This window comes from Dromiciops gliroides, chromosome 1 (assembly GCF_019393635.1).
Source record: "Dromiciops gliroides isolate mDroGli1 chromosome 1, mDroGli1.pri, whole genome shotgun sequence".
Lineage (NCBI taxonomy): Eukaryota > Metazoa > Chordata > Mammalia > Microbiotheria > Microbiotheriidae > Dromiciops > Dromiciops gliroides.
In genome coordinates, this window is record NC_057861.1 from 480,081,686 (window position 1) to 480,088,350 (window position 6,665).

Sequence of the window (6,665 nt, forward strand, 5' to 3'; positions counted from 1 at the left end):
TTTCTAAAACTTCTATTTTTAATTATACCTAATTCTTTCTATAACCAAGCAAAAGAAGACTAATCCTTTCCTACTCATTGTTGTTGTTTAGTCATGTCCAATTCTTTGTGACCCCATTTGGGGTTTTCTTGGCAAAGATACTGAAATGGTTTGCCATTTCCTTCTCCAGCTTATTTTAAAAATGAGGAAACTGAAGCAAAAAGGGTTAAGTAACTTGCCCATGGTCACACAGCTAGTAAATGTCTAGAGGGAGGATTTGAAGTCGTTATTACAGGCCCAGCACTCTTATCCACTGCGCCACCTAGCTGCCCCTGAATTCTTTACCGCACTAAATATATTTGCACCAATTCTACTTCCTCGCAAGAATCATTGCATTTTTGCATAACTATTAGACAGTATTAAAATAAAACAGATTTATTTCCCAAAAACGAATTCATCACAAAATGTGTTTATTAGGCTTATATTTATTTTGTCTCTATTGTCTCTCTGATAAAATACAAATACTTAGACTAACATTTAAAGATCTCCACAATCAATGTTCCATCTTCTTTTTTAGTTTTATTCATACCTTGCCTCTTCTAGTTAAACTGGCCTGCTCACTGTTACACACATGCAACATTCAATTCCCTTTAACTTCCCATGCCTTTGCACGAGTGGTCACCTTTATATGTGATACACTCCTCTCTCAATTCTGCCTTGTAGAAGCCTTGGCTTCCATCAATCCATATAGTGACATCTCCTACATGAAGCTTTTCTGCTACCTCCAATTATTGACACTACTTAGACCTTAGATTGACTTTGTATTAATTTGCATGTAATTTGTATTAAATTACTTGTGAACATATTGTATCTCCCTCTTCCCCTCATCTAAAGATCAGACTGCTTCATTTTGGTCTTTGCAACCCCCTACAACTAGCACGTACTTGCATATTGTTGTTCTTCAGTCTTTGGTCATGTTAGACTGTTATGACCCCTGAGACCGTGGCACACCAATAATATTCATGAGTTTTCTCAACAAAGATACTGGAGTGGTTTGCCATTTTTTTCTCAAGTGGATTAAGGCAAACAGAGGTTAAGTGACTTAACCAGTGTCACATAGCTACTAAGTGTGTGAGGCCAAATTTGAACTCAGGTCTTCCTGACTCCAGATCTAGTGCTCCATCCACTGAGCTATCTAGCAACTTCCACAAGGTCCACAGGGTAACAGTCAGACATTACTGAACAAGCTGCACATAGAGGGTACGTAATTGTTGAATGGTTGACTGAAATGGATTCAATTGAAAACTCATTTTGAAGACCACAGCTAAATTAACAGGTTCTGAATTAATGACAAATCTTATTTTCTAATAAACCTAAATATTTGATTTTGAGTTTTGAAAAAATTTAGCAAATATGGATTCAAATACTTTTTATAAAATGTAAGACATGATTTTCAGGTTTTGGTTAGCTGAATATACTACTTTATTTTGAGTACATAATATCACAAAACAGGGTTCCTCTCCTCCCCTCAAGACATATTCTTGAAGGACAAAGTTCAGAAATGCCCAATTTTATTTTTTTTAAAGTCAGAATTCTTCCTAAACATCCCTTCTTAAGGATTCCTTCATTCACTGATCTACTTGTTAAGTTTAGTAAACAAGAAGAGATCAGAGGTCTGTGTGTATAAGAGTGTCAGCCATTCTATAACTTTCTTTTCTTTTCTTTTTCTTTTTCTTTTTTTTTTGTGAGGCAATTGGGGTTAAATGACTTGCCCAGGGTCACATAGCTAGTACGTGTCAAGGGTCTGAGACTGGATTTGAACTCAGGTCCTTTCGAATCCAGGGCCAGTGCTCTATCCACTGCACCACCCAGCTGCCCCCATTCTATAACTTTTCGAGAAGAATAGGACCACCAGAATTTAAAGGTGAACTAATATACTTAAAGACCAATGTACTAATAGTGTGCTCATCCTATTACCTAAAGAAAAGTTCAAGGTAGAATTCCTCAACAGACAGTAAGAAGCAGACAGTTCTATGAATCTGAAATACATATTATATATACACATATGTGTGTATGTTTTAGATAGATAGATAGAAAGAAAATGCAAATAGCTCAAAGTAAGTGGCAACTCTTTGTTATGTAAGAATAATATAATGTTTTTTATTTTTCTGTACTCCCTCTCACAATGCCTCATATAGTGTCTTTTTTTTTCAAGTGAGGCAATTGGGGTTAAGTGACTTGCCCAGGGTCACACAGCTAATAAGTGTTAACTGTCCGAGGCTGGATTTGAACTGAGGTACTCCTAACTCAAGGGTCAGTGCTCTATCCACTGCGCCACCTAGCTGCCCATATAGTGTCTTTATTGCATATAACAGGCACTTACTGTGGAAGGAAGACATAAAGGCAAGAAAGGCAGGAAGTAGTGAAGGAGAGAATAAAGGAGAGATAGATCTGTAGGCTTCCTAAAAATGTTATCTTATTTCTGTGATTGATCAATCAAACAAAACATGATTCTTTAAGCCAGACTACAAACACCTACAAACAAATTTTATCAAAAATTTAAATGAAGTTTTTTTGTTTAAAGGAAAGGAGATAGACGATTTCCTTCCTTGGAACCTTCTACTAGCAGCTCCTAATTCACAGACTACCTGTCCCTTGTGCTTTTTTGTTTGTTCATTTGTTTGTTTGTTTTTGTATTTTTGCAGGGCAATGAGGGTTAAGTGACTGGACCAGGGTCACACAGCTAGTAGGTGTCAAATGTCTGAGGCTGGATTTGAACTCAGATTCTCCTGAATCCAGGGCCAGTGCTTTATCCACTGCATCACCTAGCTGCCCCCTTATGTGCTTTTAATCCAATGAAAAGAGGACAATGCTTATCAGGGAAAGCAAATCTCTTATTCACTGTGGTCGGTATCCTTAAATGCCTATGATGAAAATTCATCTTATTTGCAAGAAAAATGTTGGAATGAAAATTTTCTTTTTAAATATAAGCATTTCCTCATTTGAGTCCATTTTAATCAATTTTAGATAAGGAAAACAGAGTTCAATTATAGATACTGTATAATTTTGAATTATGAAAGTCCTCCAATTGTCAATACAATCTAGTAAATTTGGTGTATGGCCTCAGAAACTAGCACAGAGCAAAAATCTTCCAAAGGTTCTGGGAGGGCAAAAAATAAAGATTCTTCTTGGAGTTTAAAAGGTAGCCTTTGCCCTCTTCTAGTACAGGCTGCTGAACTTCCATGGCAATTCAGATAGGAACATCAATAGCAGTTACCTTTTTATTCCAAAGACCTTCCCAGTTTGTGGTATTATATTTCAGCTTTAAGAGCTGATTGGGCACCTATATGCAGGTTTTGTATATCACATGAACATGATAGGGAAGGATATGCGATTGAACATAGTTTTCTTTACATTAGTCATGAAAAATTAATTATATCAATAGTCATATTTCCAAAATAGTCTGGGAAGAAGGTACTTTATACAATTTTAAGTATGATTCTTTATATTCCCATTAAAATAATAAGGAAGTGGGGCAGCTAGGTAGCACACTTGATAGAGCACTAGCCCTTAAGTTAGGAGGACCTGAGTTAAATCTCACCTCAGACACTTACTAGCTATATGACTCTGGGCAAGTCACTTAAACCCTATTGCCTCAAAAATATCCAGGACCATCTCCAGTCGTCATGATGTATAACTTGCCACTGGACCCAGATGACTCTGGAGGAGAGAGTGAGGTTGGTGACCTTGCACAGCCCTCCCTCACTTAAGTCCAATTCATTGCAAGTTATGACATCTGTCTTCAATAATGAAGGACAAAAAGCAACAAAACAAATTAAGGAAGGTCTCACATTATTTATACTTTGCATTTCTCTGAAGTCCTTTTTATCTCTTCCTGTTTCCTCATTTTAAAAAGCAATTTAACATACTTTTATTCTACACTACTATGAACTAAAAAAGAAAAAAAAAACAACTTTGATATATTAGCAAACCAGAGTAAGGTGCAAAAATGGGAGGAGGGGCCAAAAGACCAAATGTTTGTTTTCTCAAATATACCCAAGATCATTTTCCTGAGTGCAAATCTTGCCCTAGACACTAACTAGATGGATAACTGTGGAAAATGTCACTTAACTTCTGTTTGGCCTTTGTTTCTCATTTGTCACATGGGGATAATAATAGCACCTACCTCAAAAGGTTTGTTGTGAAGATAAACCGAGATAATATTTATAAATTATTTCCTAAATGCTTACTATCATCATCATCATCATCATCATTATTAATGTATATGCATATTGAACAAATTAAAGAAAGGAAATTTAAATATCTTCCCCCTTTCTCTACGAGAATTTCAGTATGCTAAATCTATTAAAAGAAATGGCTCGGGGTAGCTAGGTGGCACAGTAGATAAAAGCACCTGGCCCTTGATCCAGAAGGACCTGAGTTCAAATCCAACCTCAGACACTTGACATTTACTATCAGTGTGATGCTGGGCAAGTCACTTAACCCTCACTTGCCCTGCCCCCCCAAATGGCTTTAAATCCAGCCTCAGACACTTGATACTTACTAGCTATGTGACCCTGGGTAAGTCATATTGCCTCACAAAAATTAAAAAAAAATAAAAAGAAATGGCTTTTCTGAGGTGGCAACTCCCACTTGTCTACAAGAATGTTTTAGAGTATAAAATAATGCAACATAGCTATAAACTTTGTACAACATCTTATTATAAAAGTGCATTTCCAGAATCTCATCAAAATAATACTCTATAATATCTGTTTGAGTATCAGCTTATGTAACCACACAGAATTCAATACATACATACTATGTATGTATTATATACACATACACATATGTATATGAACAAACAAATTAATATGATCCCATTATTATTATTAATGTTATTATTATTATTTTAAGTAATTATATAAGTGGCAGAATCTTTAACCCAACCACCTCTTTCTCAACATAGCTATTATCCCAGGTACAACATAAAGTATGTTCTTGAATTAAGGATCAAAAGCCTGCTGAATGAATATTCTCTACATAATCTACAAGCTTAAAATAAATCAAATGCCATTTAAAATATTCCTAAAATATTCCCCTTTTTCCTTTCTTTTCTTTCTTTTTTTTTAATGGGACAATGAGGGTTAAGTGACGTTGCCCAGATCACACAGCTAGTATGTGTCAAGTATCTGAGGTCAGAATTTGAACTCAGGTCCTCAATAATCCAGGGCCATGCTTTATTTCACTGCACCACCTACCAGGATGCATTTCTATTTCAGTTGGATACCACAAGCCTAGAGCACTGAGGAAGTTAAGTGATTTGCCCCAGACATAAAATTGAGGCTTGAACTTATGTCCCCATGAGTTCTCTCTATTATGCTATATTGCCTATTACAAGACTGATCTAAGACATAATAAAAATCACTTCCCTAATATTGAGTCAGCTATTACAAAGGTGAATTTCTAATGAACATTTTAGTGTTGTTTTTTTAAAGTGCAGTCAAGATTCAAATCTCTTTTTCAGGTTGAGTATCCACTGAAAAACAAATAAAGATGTACCAAATAAATATGCTCTACTCTCTGTGATTAAGTGATCAAATGACTCACTAGATGATGATAAACTGTTTTTAAAAAGGATTTCCAGGGTTTGAGTGTCATAAACAAAGTTATTTTGTCAACAAGAATTAAATAAAGGAATATAAAACAGATGGTCGTATTAAACCTAACTGAGGAGAAACATTTAACACATTCCAATTGGCTCCTATACCAGTTCCTATTTTATACCCACCTGGGGTGGGGGAGTATTGGGAAAACTGTGGGAAATGAGGGCAGTCATAATTTCTTACTTAGAAAAAGTAATCTTTAAGACTATTTGTTTTTAATTGCTCACCCTGGGCATGTGTTGTCATCTCTTTCTGGTCTTTTTCCAAGCTTCCAAAGTCACCTAAACAGAAAAGATGACACCAGCTGATTAGAGAACAATATTTATAAAGTCATTAATCTGTCACGAGTTTCTCATCACTTAGGTTTATGATATGGTCAAATACTTATAGTGGGGGACAAAGGGGAATGAGACTTTTCTTTACATTTCTGATATTAATTTTTGAAAACTCTCTAAGGGGATATTGTATTATATGTTTTCATAAGCTGAAATAGTCAAAATATTCCTCTATAGCATCCTACATTCTGGTGATATATTTATGTTTTACGTGGCTGGTTCTTAGACAAAACAAACACCACCGCCTGCCCCCGCCCCCTCACTTTGTTCCTGGGGCTATATCTGAAGACTATGTAGCTAGTAGATTCTCCCAGAGCTCACACTCTCCTTGGCACAGGTTTTGAGGACCAAGAGTCAACTCCATGCTATGATGAGTTATCAGAGTAGGATAGCTCCTTATTTTACTTTAGATAAAGCACCCTTACTGTGACTTAAGAACATAGTTAAAGCATAGATGACATAGATCATTAAGGAATGGATCTCATCAGAAAAGAAAGTATTCCTTTTATATAATAAGAATCAATATAGATAGTAGTGGCAGGGTTGATGTGATTCCAGAACTGGAAAGTAAGGTTAGGTTGAGGAGTGAAAGGACGTACACAAGCATGGCTAGAACAGTCAGCCTGATACGCTGAGCCACACAAGTTACAAAGAAGAGTATGAGAAAATGTCTCATTCCTTTCTTTGG

At 35.9% G+C, this 6,665-nt stretch overlaps 1 protein-coding gene across 5 annotated transcripts in view; it reads right to left on the reverse strand.

Annotated features, from left to right (window-relative positions):
* Window positions 1-5,921, reverse strand: part of PAM (peptidylglycine alpha-amidating monooxygenase) — a 310,801-nt gene extending 304,880 nt beyond the window's left edge. For all 5 annotated transcript variants that reach the window (XM_043982355.1, XM_043982346.1, XM_043982336.1 and 2 more), the window contains exon 1: window positions 5,870-5,921. The gene's annotated coding sequence lies outside the window, so the exon portion shown is untranslated. The remainder of the gene's footprint in view (window positions 1-5,869) is intronic.
* Window positions 5,922-6,665: the final 744 nt, after the last annotated feature.